The sequence below is a fragment of the Sminthopsis crassicaudata genome, chromosome 6 (assembly GCF_048593235.1).
Source record: "Sminthopsis crassicaudata isolate SCR6 chromosome 6, ASM4859323v1, whole genome shotgun sequence".
Classification (NCBI taxonomy): Eukaryota; Metazoa; Chordata; class Mammalia; order Dasyuromorphia; family Dasyuridae; genus Sminthopsis; species Sminthopsis crassicaudata.
The window spans coordinates 142,319,460-142,336,095 of NC_133622.1; the positions used below are offsets into that span (position 1 = coordinate 142,319,460).

Here is a 16,636-nt window from a genome sequence, read left to right on the forward strand (position 1 = left end):
TTTTTATCCCTAATGTTGGAATCTTTGGGTTTGTCAAAGATTAGATTGCTATAGATGTACCCTTTTTTGTCCTTTGTATCTAATCTGTTCCACTGATCTACCGGTCTATTTCGTAGCCAATACCAAATGGTTTTGGTGACTGCTGCTATATAATATAGCTTTAGATCAGGTACACTTAGACCACCTTCCTCTGAGTTTTTTTTCATTAGTTCCCTTGCAATTCTTGACCTTTTATTCTTCCATATGAATTTTGTTGTTATTTTTTCTAGGTCATTAAAATAGTTTCTTGGGAGTCTGATTGGTATAGCACTAAATAAATAGATTAGTTTGGGGAGTATTGTCATCTTTATTATATTCGCTCGGCCTATCCAAGAGCACTGAATGTCTTTCCAATTATTTAAATCTGATTTTATTTTTGTGGCAAGTGTTTTGTAATTTTTCTCATATAATTCCTGACTTTTCTTTGGTAGATGGATTCCCAAATATTTTATACTCTCAACATTTGTTTGGAATGGAATTTCTCTTTGTATCTCTTGCTGTTGCATTTTGTTAGTGATATATAAAAATGCCGAGGATTTATGTGGATTTATTTTGTATCCTGCCACTTTGCTGAAATTTTGAATTATTTCTAGTAGCTTTTTAGCAGAGTCTTTGGGGTTCTCTAAGCATACCATCATGTCATCTGCAAAAAGTGATAGTTTAATTTCCTCATTTCCTACTCTAATTCCTTGAATCTCTTTCTCGGCTCTTATTGCCGAGGCTAGCGTTTCTAGTACTATATTGAATAGTAATGGTGATAGTGGGCAACCTTGTTTCACTCCTGATCTTACTGGGAAAGGTTGCAGTTTATTTCTATTGCATATTATGCTTACTGACGGTCTTAAATATATACTCCTGATTATTCTAAGGAATAATCCATTTATTCCTATACTCTCAAGAGTTTTTAGTAGGAATGGATGTTGGATTTTGTCAAATGCTTTTTCTGCATCTATTGAGATGATCATATGGTTCTTATTAATTTGATTATTAATATGGTCAATTATATTAATAGTTTTCCTAATGTTAAACCAGCCCTGCATTCCTGGAATAAATCCTACTTGATCATAGTGTATTATCTTGGAGATGATTTTCTGAAGCCTTTTTGCTAATATCTTATTTAAGATTTTAGCATCAATATTCATTAAGGAGATTGGTCTATAATTTTCTTTCTCAGTTTTCGATCTACCAGGTTTAGGTATCAGTACCATGTCTGTGTCATAAAAGGAGTTTGGTAGGACTCCTTCATCCCCTATTTTTTCAAATAATTTATATAACATTGGGGCTAATTGTTCTTTAAATGTTTGGTAGAATTCACATGTGAATCCATCTGGCCCTGGGGAGTTTTTCCTGGGGAGTTGATTAATAGCTTGTTCTATTTCTTTTTCTGAAATGGGACTATTTAAGCAATTTATCTCCTCCTCTGTTAATCTAGGGAGCCTATATATTTTGGAGAAAGTCATCCATTTCACTTAAGTTATCAAATTTATTGGCATAAAGTTGGGCAAAGTAACTCCTTATTATTTCTCTAATTTCCTCTTCATTGGTGGAAAGATCCCCCTTTTCATTTGTAAGACTATCAATTTGATTTTCCTCTTTCTTTTTTTTGATCAAATTTACCAAAGGTTTATCTATTTTATTGGCTTTTTCATAAAACCAACTCTTGGTTTTATTTATTAATTCAATAGTTTTTTTACTTTCAATTTTATTGATTTCTCCTTTTAATTTTTGTATTTCGAGTTTAATTTTTGGTTGGGGGTTTATAATTTGGTCTTTTTCTAGCCTTTTAAGTTGTAAGCCCAATTCGTTAATCTTCTCTTTCTCAATTTTCTTCAAATAAGCCTCTAAAGATATAAAATTTCCCCTTATTACTGCTTTAGCTGCATCCCAAAGATTTTGATATGATGTCTCATCATTATCATTATCTTGGGTGAAATTGTTAATTGTTTCTATAATTTGCTCTTTCACCCAGTCATTCTTTAAGATGAGATTATTCAGTTTCCAATTACTTTTTGGTCTATTTACCCCTAACTTTTTACTGAATGTAGCTTTTATTGCATTGTGATCTGAGAAGAAGGCATTTATTATTTCTGCCTTCCTACATTTAATTTTGAGATCTTTATGTCCTAATATATGGTCAATTTTTGTATAGGATCCATGAACTGCTGAGAAGAAAGTATATTCCTTCCTATTGCCATTCAGTTTTCTCCAAAGGTCTATCATACCTAGTTTTTCTAATGTTCTATTTACTTTTTAAATTTCTTTCTTGTTTGTTTTGTGGTTTGATTTGTCTAAATCTGAGAGTGCAAGGTTGAGATCTCCCACTATTATAGTTTTACTGTCTATTTCTTCTTGCAGTTCTCTTAACTTTTCCTTTAGAAAGTTAGATGCTATACCACTTGGTGCATATATGTTTAGTATTGATATGGCTTCATTATTTATGCTACCTTTCAGCAGGATATAGTTTCCTTCCTTATCTTTTTTAACGAGATCTACTTCTGCTTTTGCTTGATCTGAGATAAGGATAGCTACCCCTGCTTTTTTGGCTTTACCTGAAGCATAATAGGCTCTGTTCCAACCTTTTACCTTTACTCTGTATGTATCTCCCTGCTTTAAGTGTGTTTCCTGTAGACAACATATTGTAGGGTTCTGCTTTTTGATCCAATCTGCTATCCGTCTCCGTTTGATGGGATCGTTCATCCCATTTACATTTACAGTTAAAATTACTAATTCTGTGTTTCCTGCCATCGTATTATCCCCAGATTATACTTTTTTCCCTTGACCCCCCTGATCCCCCTCCCTGATATTTAATTTACAGACCCCCCTTGTGACGCGCAACCCTCCCTCTTTTTTTTTTTCTTTTTTTTTTTTAGGATCCCTCCCCCCTCCCTCCAAGTCCCTTCACTTATTCTCCTTTTCCTTTCCCCTTTTCCTCTCCCCCCTTTTAATGAGGTGAGAGAAAATTCTCTGAAAAACAAATATGTTAATTATTTACTCTTTGAGCCTCTTCTGATGAGAGTAAGATTCACACAATGATTCTCCCCCTCACTAAGTTCCCTCAGATATGGTGTATTTTCTATGTCTCTTCCTGGGATGTAGTTTCCCTCTTTTTATCACTCCTTCCCCTTTTTCTGAACCGACCTCCTTCCCTTTACTACACCCCCCTTTTTTTCTTTTATATCAGTAAAATCAAATTATCCTTGAGTATTTTTTATATACCCACAACAGAGTTACAGTTCTCAAGGGTTCTGTGTACCTTTTTCTGTTTCTCTTCAGTCTTGTGGATGTAGATCAAATTTTTTGTTTAAGTCTGGTTTTTTTCTTAGAAACATATAGAATTCCTCTGTTTCATTGAATGACCATCTTCTTCCATGGAAAAAGATGCTAAACTTAGCTGGGTAGTTCATTCTTGGTTGCAGTCCTTGATCTTTTGCCTTTCGGAATATCAGGTTCCAGGCCCTTCTATCTTTTAATGTGGAGGCAGCCAGATCTTGGGTGACCCTTATTGTGGCACCTTGGTATTTAAATTGTTTTTTTCTAGCTGCTTGCAGGATTTTCTCCTTTGTGTGGTAATTCTGCAGCTTAGCCACAATATTGCGTGGTGTTCTTTTTTTAGGGTCTATTTCAGAAGGAGTTCGATGAATTCTTTCCACATCTACTTTCCCTTCTGTTTCTATTATCTCTGGACAGTTCTCTTTGATAATTTCCTGTAAAATAGAATCTAGGCTCTTATTTTGGTCATAGTTTTCTGGAAGTCCAATAATCCGCAGATTATCTCTCCTAGATCTATTTTCCAGGTCTATAGATTTTCCCAGTAAGTATTTGACGTTGTTCTCCAGCTTCTCATTTTTTTTGTTTTGTTTGACTGATTCTTGGGTTCTCTGTGAATCATTCATTTCTATTTGTTCCATCCTGACTTTTAAGGAGTTATTTTCTTCTTTCACAGTTTTTAGTTCTTTTTGTAAATGCCCAATTTCGTTTTTAAATGAATTATTTTGCTCTATTGAATTTTTTTCCATTTCCCTAATTTTTTTTTTTTGAGAATTATTTTCTTTTTCCAATTCAGAAATTCTATTTTCTTGAGACTTTTTTATCTTTTCCAATTCAGAAATCCTACTTTCCTGTGATTTTTTAACCTTTTCTAATTCACAAATTTTGTTTCCCTGCATGTCCTGTGAATTCTTTATTTTTTCCAACTCCAATTTCAGGACGTTGTTATTCTCTATCATAACTTCCCTTTCCTTTCCCCATTTTTCTTCGATCTCCCTCAATTTTTTAAGAGCTTCTTCTAGGAGAGAGTTATGTGATGGGGGGCAGGAATCGTTCCCCTTTAGGTTGTTATCTGATTCTCTGCTGTCAACTTCCTCGGGGTTGGATACCCGCTCTTTCTCTGTATAGAAGGAATCTATGGTTTTTCTAGCTTTTTTGCTCATACTTAAAAAAATCTTTTGGGGTCTGTCCCTGGGGTAGGAAATTATTTACTTCTTTACCAGCTTCCTCCCAGACCAGATGGATGCAGCGGCTCCTGAGCCTGAGCTAAGAGAGAGCTCTGGGAGAGAGTTCCCCACCCCCTCCCTGGAAGTGCCTCAGAGGTGATTAGCACTACTGTGCTTCGAGGGCGTAGAATAGTGAAGACAGCACGAAGCCCAGCCTATGTGTCCGGGTGGGGAGTGGATGTCTGCAGCAGGTGACGTGAGAAGCCCCTGCGCTCAAACTGGAAGTGTCTGCCAGAAACCGCGGTCCCTAGTTCAAAGGTTCCGCTTCTCTGGGACATCCTGGAGCTGAGTTCCACTCCCTCCAGCTAAGCTAGGCAGTGTGTGTTGCCTTGGGCCGTATCCACCCACTTGTCAATCTCTTAACTATTCTCAGGTGGTAGCTGAGGCCACACCCCTGGTGCCGAGTCTACTGAGTCACCCCCAGGGTCCGGGGAAAATCTAATCTGAGTTTTAAAATATTTTGGCTTTCTCTTCTGAACTGCTAAATAATTAGCAGAGAAGAGCTAACAGCCTGTGCCAGATTCCTTTACCTCAGTGGCTTCTCTGATCCCAGAGCCCTTCCCAGCGCAATGGGCGCAGTGTGCCCCTACCCCACCGTCTGTGCTGGTCTTTCTTATTCCTCCCCTGAGAACTGACCTTTCCTGTTGAAACTCCAGATTCTCTTCAGCTGGTAAGTCGTGCTTCCAGTCCTTGTGGTATCTATCAGTCCTGAGCTAATTCTGAGACTTAATTTATCTAATTGGTTGTGAGGGAGTGAGGACGTTCACTGAGTCGTGTGTTTCTTCTCCGCCATCTTGGCTCAGAAATGAAATTTCTTATAGTCTACCTCTCAGACCTGTGGAGGAGGAAGGAATTTATGACCAGAGGAGAACTAGAGATCATTATTGATCACAAAATAGAAGATTTTGATTACATCAAACTAAAAAGTTTCTGTACAAACAATACTAATGCAAACAAGATTAGAAGGGAAGTAACAAATTGATAAAATATTTTTAAAGTTAAAGGTTCTGACAAAGGTCTCATTTCCAAAATATATAGAGAACTGACCCTAATTTATAAGAAATCAAACCATTCTCCAATTGATAAATAGTCAAAGGATATGAACAGACAATACTCAGATGATGAAATTGAAACTATATCCACTCATATGAAAGAGTGTTCCAAATCACTACTGATCAGAGAAATGCAAATTAAGACAACTCTGGGATACCTCTACACACCTGTCAGATTGGCTAAGATGACAGGAACAAATAATGATGAATGTTGGAGGGGATGTGGGAAGACTGGGACACTAATACATTGTTGGTGGAGTTGTGAAAGAATGCAGCCATTCTGGAGAGCAATTTGGAACTATGCCCAAAAAGTTATCAAACTGTGCATACCCTTTGACCCAACATTGCTGCTATTGGGCTTATATCCCAAAGAAATACTGAGGAGGGGAAAGGGACCTGTATGTGCCAAAATGTTTGTGGCAGCTCTTTTTGTTCTAGCTAAAAATTGGAAGATGAATGGATGTCCATCAATTGGAGAATGGTTGGGTAAATTATGGTATATCAAGGTTATGGAATATTATTGCTCTGTAAGAAATGACCAGCAGGAGGAATACAGAGAGGCTTGGAGAGACTTACATCAACTGATGCTGAGTGAAATGAATAGAATCAGAAGATCTCTGTACACTTCAATGTTGTATGAAGATGTATTCTGATGGAAGTGGATATCTTCAACATAAAGAAGATCCAACTCACTTCCAGTTGATGAATGATGCACAGAAATAACTACACCCAGAGAAGGAACACTGGGAAGTAAATGTAAATTGGTAGCACTACTGTCTATCTACCCAGGTTACTTATACCTTCGGAATCTAATACTTAAAGTGCAACAAGAGAATGGTATTTACACACATATATTGTATCTAGGTTATATTGTAACATATGTAAAATGTATGGGATTGCCTGTCATCAAGGGGAGGGAGGCATAATTTGGAAAAATGAATACAAGGGGTAATATTATTTAAAAATTACTCATGCATATATACTGTGGAAAAAATTCTAAATAAAAAAAAGAAATGAAATTTCTTTATTTTTCGGACAAGTCTCATGTTGTGTTTTTTTTAAATCAGTGAGTTTATCATTTCTTATAGTACAATAGTATTTCATCACAATCATATACCACAACTGTTCAGCTATTCTCCAATTGACCAAGAGCATCCCTTCAATTTCCAGTTCTTTGCCACCACAAAGAGAATGGCTAAAAAATTTAAAAAATATACAGTTTCTTTTCTTTTTCCCATAATCATCTTGGGACATAGACCAGGTAAATAGTGGTGAAACAAGAGTGGTGACTGTCAACAATATTATTAAATATTAAATTGGAAGTCCTAGCAATAGCAATAAGGGAAGAATAAGAAATAAGAGATAGAATAGATGGGGTCATACAATTAGTTCTTATTGCAGACAATATGATGATATTCTTAGAGCATCCAAGACTCAATTAAATAGTTGAAACAATAATTTTAGCAAAGTAGAAGGCTTTGAAGTATTTTTGCAACTGAGCTCAGACATAACAATCTTTTCAAGCAAGCTACCCTTTCACGGATAGCTTTTTTTGTTAGGGTGTGTGAATTCTAATTTTTTTCTTTTTTACTTTCATCCATTGTGTGTAAATCCACTACCTAGGGCTGAACCATAAAAATCTTTTTTTTTTTTTTTAATTATAGCTTTTTGTTGACAGAACATATGCATGGGTAATTTTTCAACATTGTCTCTTGCAATCACTTCTGTTCCAGTTTTTCTCTTCCTTCCCTCCACCAACTCTCCTACATTCCAGGCAGTCTCATACATGTTTAACATGTTAAAGTATATCTTAAATACAATATATGTGTACACATTCATACAGTTCTCTTGTGGCACAAGAAAAATTGGATTCAGAAAGGTAAAATTAATCTGGGAAGAAAAACAAAAATGAAAGTAGTCCACATTCATTTTTCAGTATTCTTTCTCTGGGTGTAACTGGTTCTGTCCATCATTGATCAGTTGGAACTGAATTGGATCCTCTCATTGTTGAAGATAGCCACTTCCATCAGAATACATCCTCATACAGTATTGTTGTTAAAGTGTATAATGATCTCTTGGTTCTGCTCTTTTCACTCAGCATCAGTTGATATAAGTCTCTCCAAGCCTCTTTGTACTCATTCTACTGGTCATTTCTTACAGAACAATAATATTCCATCACATTCATATACCACAATTTACCCAACTATTCTCCAATTGATGGGCATCCATTCAATTTCCAGTTTCTAGCCACTATAAAAAGGGCTACCACAAACATTTTGGCACATACAGGCCTCTTTCCCTTCTTTAATATCATTTTGGGATTTAAGCTCAAGTAGTAACACTGCTGGATCAAAGGGTATACACAGTTTGATAACTTTTTTAGTGTAGTTCCAAATTGTTCTACAGAATGGATGGATCTGTTCACAACATCAGTGACCCAGTTTTCCCACAAACTCTCCAATATTCGTCATTATCTTTTCCTGTCATCTTAGCCAATCTGACAGATGTGTAGTGGTATCTCAGAGGTGTCTTAATTTGCATTTCTCTGATCCTTTGTGATTTGGAACATCCTTTTATATGAGTAGAAATAGTTTCAATTTTCATCACCTGAAAATTGTCTGTTCATATCCTTTGATCATTTATCAATTAGAGAATGGCTTGATTTCTTATAAATTAAGAGTCAATTCTCTATATATTTTAGAAATGTGGCCCTTATCAGAACCTTTAAATGTGAAAATGTTTTTCCAGTTTATTGCTTCCCTTCTAATCTTGTTTGCATTAGTTTTATTTGGACAAAAACTTTTTAACTTGATATAATCGAAATTTTTTAGTTTCGTGATCAGTTGTGATCTCCAGTTCTTCTTTGGTCACAAATTCCTTCCTTCTCTACTAGTCTGAGAGGTAAACCACCCTATGTTCTTCTAATTTATTTATAATTTCATCCTGTATGCCTAAATCATGAACCCATTTTGATCTTATCTTGGTGTACAGTATTAAATGTGGGTCTATGCCTTACTTTATGCCATACCAATTTCCAGTTTTCTCATCAGTTTTTGGTCAAATAGTGAATTCTTATCCAAGTTGGAATCTTTGGATTTGTTAAAGACTAGATTGCTATAGTTATTGATTATTTTGTCCCATGTAACCAACTTATTCAATGGATCAACTAGTCTATTTCTTAGTCAATACCAAATGGTTTTGGTGACTGCTGCTTTATAATATAGTTTTAGATCAAGTATAGGTAGGCTACTTTCATTTGATTTTTTTTTTTCATTAGTTCCTTTGAAATTCTTGATCTTTTGTCCTTCCATATGGATTTTGCTATATTTTTTGGTCATTAAAATTGTTTCTTGGGTGTCTGATTGGTATAGCACTAACTAAATAGATTAGTTTAGGTAGTATTGTCATCTTTATTACATTTGCTCAGACTATCCAAGAGCACTTAATATTTTTCTAATTGTTTAGATCTGACTTTATTTGTGTGGAGAGTGTTTTGTAATTTTGCTCATATGGCTCCTTTTTTAGTTGCAAGCCCAATTCATTGACCTTCTCTTTCTCTATTTTATGCATGTAAGCCTCTAGAGATACAAAATTCCCCCCTATTACTGCTGTAGCTGCATCCCACACATTTTGGTATGATGTCTCATTACTGTCATTTTCTTGGGTGAAATTATTTATTGTATCTATGATTTGCTGTTGTATTCAATCATTCTTTAGGATGAGATTATTTAGTTTTCAATTATTTTTTGGTTTGTTTTACCCTGGCTTTTTATTGAATTTAATTTTTATTGCATCATGATCTGAAAATGATGCATTCACTATTTCAGCCTTTCTTCATTTGAATTTGAAGTTTTTATGTCCTAATATATGGTCAATTTTTGCATAGGTTCCATGAACTGCCAAAAAGAAAGCGTCTCCATTTAGTTTTCTCCAAAGATCTATCATACCTAACTTTTCTAGTATTCTATTTACCTCTTTGACTTCTTTCTTATTTATTTTGTGGTTGATTTATCTAAATCTGAGAGTTCAAGGTTGCGATCTCCCATCAATATAGTTTTGATGTGTATTTCTTCTTGCAGCTCTCTTAACTTCTCCCTTAAGCATTTGGATGCTATACCATTTGGCATATATATGTTTAATATTGATATTGCTTCATTTCTTATGTCTTTTAATTAGATCAATTTTTGCTTCTGCTTGATCTGAGATCAGGATGGCTACTCCTGCTTTTTTGATTTCACCTGAAGTATGGTAGATTCTGCTCCAGGCTTTACTCTGGATATATTGCTGTGTTTCCAATGTGTTTCCTGTAAACAACATATTGTAGGATTCTGGCTTTTAATCCAGTCTGCTATCTGCCTCCACTTTATGGGGGATTTAATCCCATTCACTTTTATGGTTAAAATTACTAATTCTGTATTTCCTGCCATCTTGTTAATCCCAGCTTAAGCTTTTCTCCTTTCCTTCTCCCTTATTTCCCTACCCAGTATTAAACTGTGTGAGGGCATGCCTCAAAGAGCCCTTCCTCTTTAGGATCCCTTCCCCCACCTTAAAATTCCTTCCCTTATCTTACCCCTTTCCTCACAATTTTTGTATTCCTTTTTATTTAGCTCACAATCCTTCCCTTTTCACTTTTCCCCTCCTACTTTTCAATGAGGTTGGAGAAGTTTCTCTGTAAATCAAATACGTCTAATATTTTTCTCTTTAAGCCAATTCTGATGAAAATAAGATACACACTATGTTCATCCCCTCCCTTCTTTCCCTCAGAAATAATAGGCTTCCTTTGTCTCTTCTTGAGATGTAGTACCCCCTACTTTACCATTTTTCTGGTATAATTTCCTTTCCACATCTAGCTTCTTTTTTATATTATACCAGTAAAACCAAATTAATACATGTATTCTTTATGTATATTCAGAAATATGTAGCAAAGGTTCTTTTTACCTTTTTTATATTTCTTTTTAGTCCTATATTTGGAAATCAAACATTTTGTTTCATTCCATTTTTTTTTTTTTTTTTTTTGTTAGAAATAGATGGAATACACCTATTTCATTGAATGTCTGTTTTCTTCTCTGGAAAAAAAAAATGCTCATTTTGGCTGGGTAATTTATTCTTGGCTGTATAACAAGGTCCTTAGCCTTTCAGAATATCAGATTCCAGGCCCTTCGATCCTTTAATGTGGCACTGCTAGATCCTCAGTAATCCTTACTGTGGCTCCTCAGTATATGAATTGTTTTTTTTCCAGATGCTTGTAGTATTTTTGCTTTGGTCTGATAGTTCTGGAATTTAGCCACAATATTTTTTAGAGTTTTGATTTTGGGATCTCTTTCAGTAGGAGATCAATGAATTTTTTCAATGTCTATTTTACCCTCTATATCATCTTTGATGATTTCCTGAAAAATTGTGTCTACACTCTTTTTTCATCATAGTTTTTAGGAAGCCCAATAATCTTCAAATTATCTCTCCTAGTTCTATTTTCTAGGTCTGTTGTTTTTCCAAGTAGGTATTTAACATTTTTTTTCTATTTTTCCTTTTTTTTTTTTTTTTTTTTTTTGGTTTTGCTTGACTGATTCTTGGTGTCTTCTTGAGTCATTCATTTCTATTTGTTCCATTCTGATTTTTAATGAATTATTTTCTTCATTTACTTTTTTATTTCTGTTTATAATTGTCCAGTTGAGTTTTTAAAGGAGCTGTTTTGTTCTATGGAAACTTTTTTTTTTTTTTTCATTTTTGCCCATTTTATTTTTAGAGAACTATTTTCTTTTTCCAATTCATTAATTCTGTTTTTCAGGGAGTTGGTTTCTTTATCCACACTATATCTTTTAATGAGTAGGGATGACTTATCCAGACCCTCTTGCCAAGCTTCCCTTTTTCCCTCCATTTTTCTTCTAGCTCTTTTGTAAGAGTCTTTTTAATTTATTCCATGGGAGCCTTGAGTGGTGGGGAGCAGATCATATTTCTCTTTGGGGTTTCATCTAGAGACAAACTGTTTTTAGTCTTCTCAGGGTTTGAAGTCTGCTCTCTATCAGTATAGAAGCTATCTATAGTTATAGCCTGCTTTAACTTTTTATTCATTTTGACAAAAAAGAAACAAAGAAAAAAAAAAGTGTGGTCTGCTTTTGGGGCAGTAGGGTATTGCCAGAGTTCTTCTACAGACAACAGGAAGTAGCAGTGAAGCAGCAGTTGGACAGCAATGGCTGCACTGTGCCTGCACAGAAGTTGCTCTCTGAGATCGTGCTGAGTCCCTCCCGGTGCTAAGTGGATGTGGCCAGGTCCCAAGAGACCCCAGAGTTTCGGGGTTATAGTCTTTACCCCCTATGTTTATAGCTTCTCAGCTGATCTACTGGTTTGCTGCCAGAATAAAGTAACTCACAGTGTAATAAAGTTCTCCCTGTAAATTTTCTGCCAGCTGAAACCCGCCCTCCCTCCAGTATGTTCAGTATTAGTTGTTTAGTGTTAGTTGCCTTCTGTGTTCTCACTGCCTGCCTGAGGTCTGTGCCTGGTCTAATCGAACCGCCTGCAAGGAAAAACAGATCTTTTCTGTTGAATTTTGAGGATGTCTTCTGTTGGCAATGTGTTGCACTCCTATGAGTCATGGTTTTTTTCAGTCAAGCACTAATTCTGAGGCAATTTCATGAAAGAAGTAGTCTGAGGGCAAAGAAGAATTTAGATAGATGTGTCTGTCCTCTCTGCCATCTTGGCTCCACCTCCATCTTGGCTCCACCCCCATCTTGGCTCTGCCCTACATACAAATCTTTACACCCTTTTCTGGTGACCTTAAATATTAATAGCTATCTGCTAACTACTTCTTTCCCCCAGTTTTGTCTTCTTCAGTTTAAATAATCCAGATTTCAAGCCAAACCAATGGAATATTGTTAGGTTCTTACTAGGTGCTAAGTCGGTACTTAACAATTCTCTAGTTCAGGGTTCACACCTTTAGTTCACACCTTTAAAAAAGGAGCAGGTTCATTGGTTGTAAATAGTTCCCACAAGCCCCTGGAATACCCACAAACCCATTCACTGGGAGGATAAAAGAGGAGGGCAGTCGGGGGAAAAAGCAATCTGGATTGGGTCAAGGAAAAGACTTCCCATACTCTCAGAGGCTAGGAGATTCAGAGTTTGATTCATTCCAACGTCTATCTTCACACTGGCTGGAGGCTCCAGAAGCCTCCCAAGAAACCTGCTCCCAGAGAAAAGGATTTAAAGAGAACGATTCACAATTGAGAGACAATCAGAACACAACATTTTGGAGCCCAACGTGGTGCAAGGACTTATTTTGAGCCCTTCAGAGGAGCTAGCCCGGACTTCACAGAATATAATACAATGGCATTTAATAGATATAAATGTAAAAACTTTTACGTAAAATTTAGAAATTTAATGGCAAAGGATAGAAAGAAGTATAGCTACAGAGCCAGTAATATTTTGAAAAAGTTCTAGAAATTTTTGGTTTGTATATGCATTTATATGTTGGTATACAGAACCTATATCAATTGTGTAAAGATACTGTTTTAGATGAAACAAAAGTGGGAAGTTAGTGTAGGAATTAAATGGAAGATATAATTATATTTAGTTAAATGATCAGAATAAGCTTAAAATTGTTCTTTATAAAGATCTGGGGCTTTCCTAGAGCATTGTGAGGAGTCTGTTATTATGGTCTGATATAGTTTGGTTAGGGCAGAATAGGTGAATTCTAATTCATTACAGAGTTCCATGAGCTTTCTGGATGATGTACAGGTAGAGAGAAGATAAAGGAATTTTAGCTGGAGGGAAAAACTGTGGAAGAAAGTCCTGGAAAAGAACCAGTGTCAAGAACAGAACAACAAGCAGATAGGAATGGGACCTTGCTTGGGGCTGGGGAAGGCATTTTCAGAGAACGAGAAAGGGAGCAAAATGATCCAGCAACATATTGGAAAGAAAAATGGAGGAAGGAACAATTATATTTTTTCTGAGAATTCCTACTAAATCTAATTTAATATTTGTCTAGAGATAAGACTGAGAGAGTTTGGGACATCAAAAAAAAACAATAATAAAATTAAAATATTCAGCTGGATAAATTTTCTTCACAGAACAAAGCTATCGGAAAGTTCTGAGCTTTTATGTTAAGTCTGGAAGAAGTAGGAAAATTTATCAATTCTTTGTGTTCAAGAACCTTGTCTCCTATATTCTCTTCTTAAGAAACTGAAGTAGGGCATATGATGGTACAATGACTACATTTAGAGAAACTGTGTTAAACCTAGAAATCTGGGAATCTTTGAACTCTGCTGCTGTTGAAAACTTGGAGAATCTTTAAGATTTTTTTTCCTTTCCTCTTTGCCTTGTGAAAAAAGTGAAACATTTCAAAGTTGAAATACAGGATGCCACCATGGAGCTTTATTGTAGAAATAATGAACAGCCCATACTGCTTAGCTTGAGTACCATCCTCAAGATGTCAGGAAAAACACAAGTAAGGCCTTCAGTACATTGATTTATCCTTTTGGATTAACCTTACAGGAAGGCATGGAGAAGTATCTTACAGGATGGACAAATAGCATGGCCCATAATTGAAGGAAGTGGTGAAGGTAGGTGTACACAAAACCTGGCCTCAGACACTTCCAATGTGACTCTGGGCAAGTAATTTAACCTGCTTGGCTCAGTTTCTCCAAATGTAAAATGTTAATAAAGCATCTATTTTGGAGGGTTGGTGTGAGGATCGAATGAGATAATATTTATAAAGCACCAAATCAATGGTTGGCACAACCACAAATAAATTTCCATGAAAGAAAAATGAAGTCTTTGATTGTTTTTCCTCCTTTTCCTTTTTTGAAAAGAGGTAGCTCATGAACCTTCTCAGTTTAGGTCAAAGCATTGAATTTTAATGATTACTTGTTTATATGATAGAAAACATCTAGCAAAGCTCATTAAAAAAAAACAAACAAAGTGTTAATTTGCAAAATATTTATCATATTAAAATTGCATGTCTAATTTTAAGCTATTTGGATTCCAGTGATGGATCAAAATTTATTTTTATCCAACTTTGATGAAATTAGCATGCTCTTGTCAAGATTTGTTTTATAAATTGTGAATCACTTGGAAGCTCTTTTTACTAGTAGTTTTGGCAGTACTCTGCAATGGAAATAGACTGATTTTTATTCTCTATTTAAATGAAAATCAATCTTAAATCATCTCTCATCTTATCCAGCTTCCAAAAAGTCTTTTCTCCTTTTATATTAATTTTGTACATATTCATACTGCTGTCTGTTGAGACTTTCAGAGATCATATAAGTAGTCTTTTTTTGCTTAAAGTATCTAAATAAAAAAAAAAGTTTCTAAATAAAAGTATCTAAAATAAATAAATAAATAAAGTTTCAAATTAACAAATTCATTTAAAATCTATTTTATTTTAATAGTGTGAGCTTATGGAATCATGAAATCTTGAGTTAAAAATGTAGCCAAATTTCCATCTGCATCCTCCACATCAATGTAACAAATGTGTGTCCATCCTCTAAAAATAGGATATGTGTCAACAAGGAATTTGGGGCATGACAATTTCAGGTTCTGAAAATAGGAATTTATGATGATTAAGACTTCTTAGTCTATGCTGCAGGGCAAAAAGAGTTGTTTGATTTATTTTCTAGATTCAGAAGTCAAAAGCAGCTTAGGTGTTTTATAGGGAAGAAAAGATAGATAGTATTTGATTCCAATCCCTTCCTGATGTAGGCAGAGAGATGCCAATAACTTATTGGTTAAATGAGGATAGGATAAAATTTTATAGCTTAGAATCTTACAGGTATAGAAATGTCAGATGGGGGTAGGGTTCCAGAAATAGAACAGATCAAGGACTAAAAGGGTGATAGTCATGAGAAGGGATCAGGGTTAGAGAATTATTAGGTTGTTTGATTAGGTCTGAAAAACAAGATTTTGTTCATTTGTTTCTTTTCTGTCTACCCCTCAATAGACTTACTCTGTCCATACATAGATATAGGACATAACCTTGGCCAACAGATGGATCAAAGTTGAATAAGATGTGCAAAACCAAGCTAAGTACAATCTTATAACAATATAGTCAGAAATCAGATTCCTTAATCCAAGCACATCATTTAAATATTACTTTGAGGGTAATGGGTCCACAAGCCATAAGCTATTTTCTTTAGTTGACTTAGAAGTGTAAGAAGTGTAAAGGAGGGATGGATTTTTTTTAAAGTTTGGAGACTATCTTTTGGGGGAATACTTTAACTCTCCTCTCATATCTACTTCACCATGTCTCTCTGTATTAATGGTAAAATTGCCTTATGTTACTTAAATTGCTTCCCAAAGTGGGCACTCCATTATTTATTTGACTTTCAGACTTGATTAAGTGTATCTACATCACAATTGGGATTTTCATGCTGTATCTCAACTGAGAACAACTTACTTTTTTCTCAGAGGTACTGGTGGATTCCTTTACATTAGACTGAAATTAGATGAGGTCTAATTTCCTATAATTCTATTTTGATCCTTGGTAAAAATATATGAGAGATTTATAGCTAGATTCCCTTAGTTTTCAGATGAAGAAATTGAGGTATAAGGACAAAATGATTTGCTCTTAGTCATACAGACATAACCTTAAGCAGTAGATTTGAGAATTAAACACTGACTATAAATATAGTGTTATTTGTGATCCCAAATCAGGAAGGGGCCAAGCTTCACTTTTGTGTTCTTCTTTATTCATTTCTTTTTCACTACTTTTCACTATTAGTGTTATTCTGAGACCAGTTCAAGATTTTGATGTACCATTTAATGCCATTGTCCATAAGGATTAAAACTGGCTGTTGACAATTGCCTCTTCTAGAAAACCATTGTGATTTTCTAAAAGGGAAATAAGAATTAAGCTCATTGCTATGAGATCAAGATCAAAAGATGAGATGATAACATCTGAAATGAGCAACAGGTAATCTATCCCCTAGAAACAGGGTTTTAACCAACAGAGGAAGAAAACACAAATTTGTTACAATAATAATTAAACAATGCACATAACATATGTGTCTCAGTCAGTTTACTTGTAATGATGCCCTTTTCCTTTCTCAATTTTACTTTAAAATA

The 16,636-nt window shown here is 35.1% G+C and overlaps 1 protein-coding gene across 7 annotated transcripts in view; it reads left to right on the plus strand.

Annotated features, from left to right (window-relative positions):
- BMPR1B (bone morphogenetic protein receptor type 1B) overlaps nucleotides 1-16,636 on the plus strand; it is a 497,487-nt gene that overhangs the window by 237,188 nt on the left and 243,663 nt on the right. For 2 of the 7 annotated variants that reach the window (XM_074275372.1, XM_074275376.1), the window contains one exon: nucleotides 14,069-14,136. The exons of the other annotated variants lie outside the window; for them this stretch is intronic. The gene's annotated coding sequence lies outside the window, so the exon portion shown is untranslated. The remainder of the gene's footprint in view (nucleotides 1-14,068; nucleotides 14,137-16,636) is intronic. 7 annotated transcript variants of the gene reach the window in all.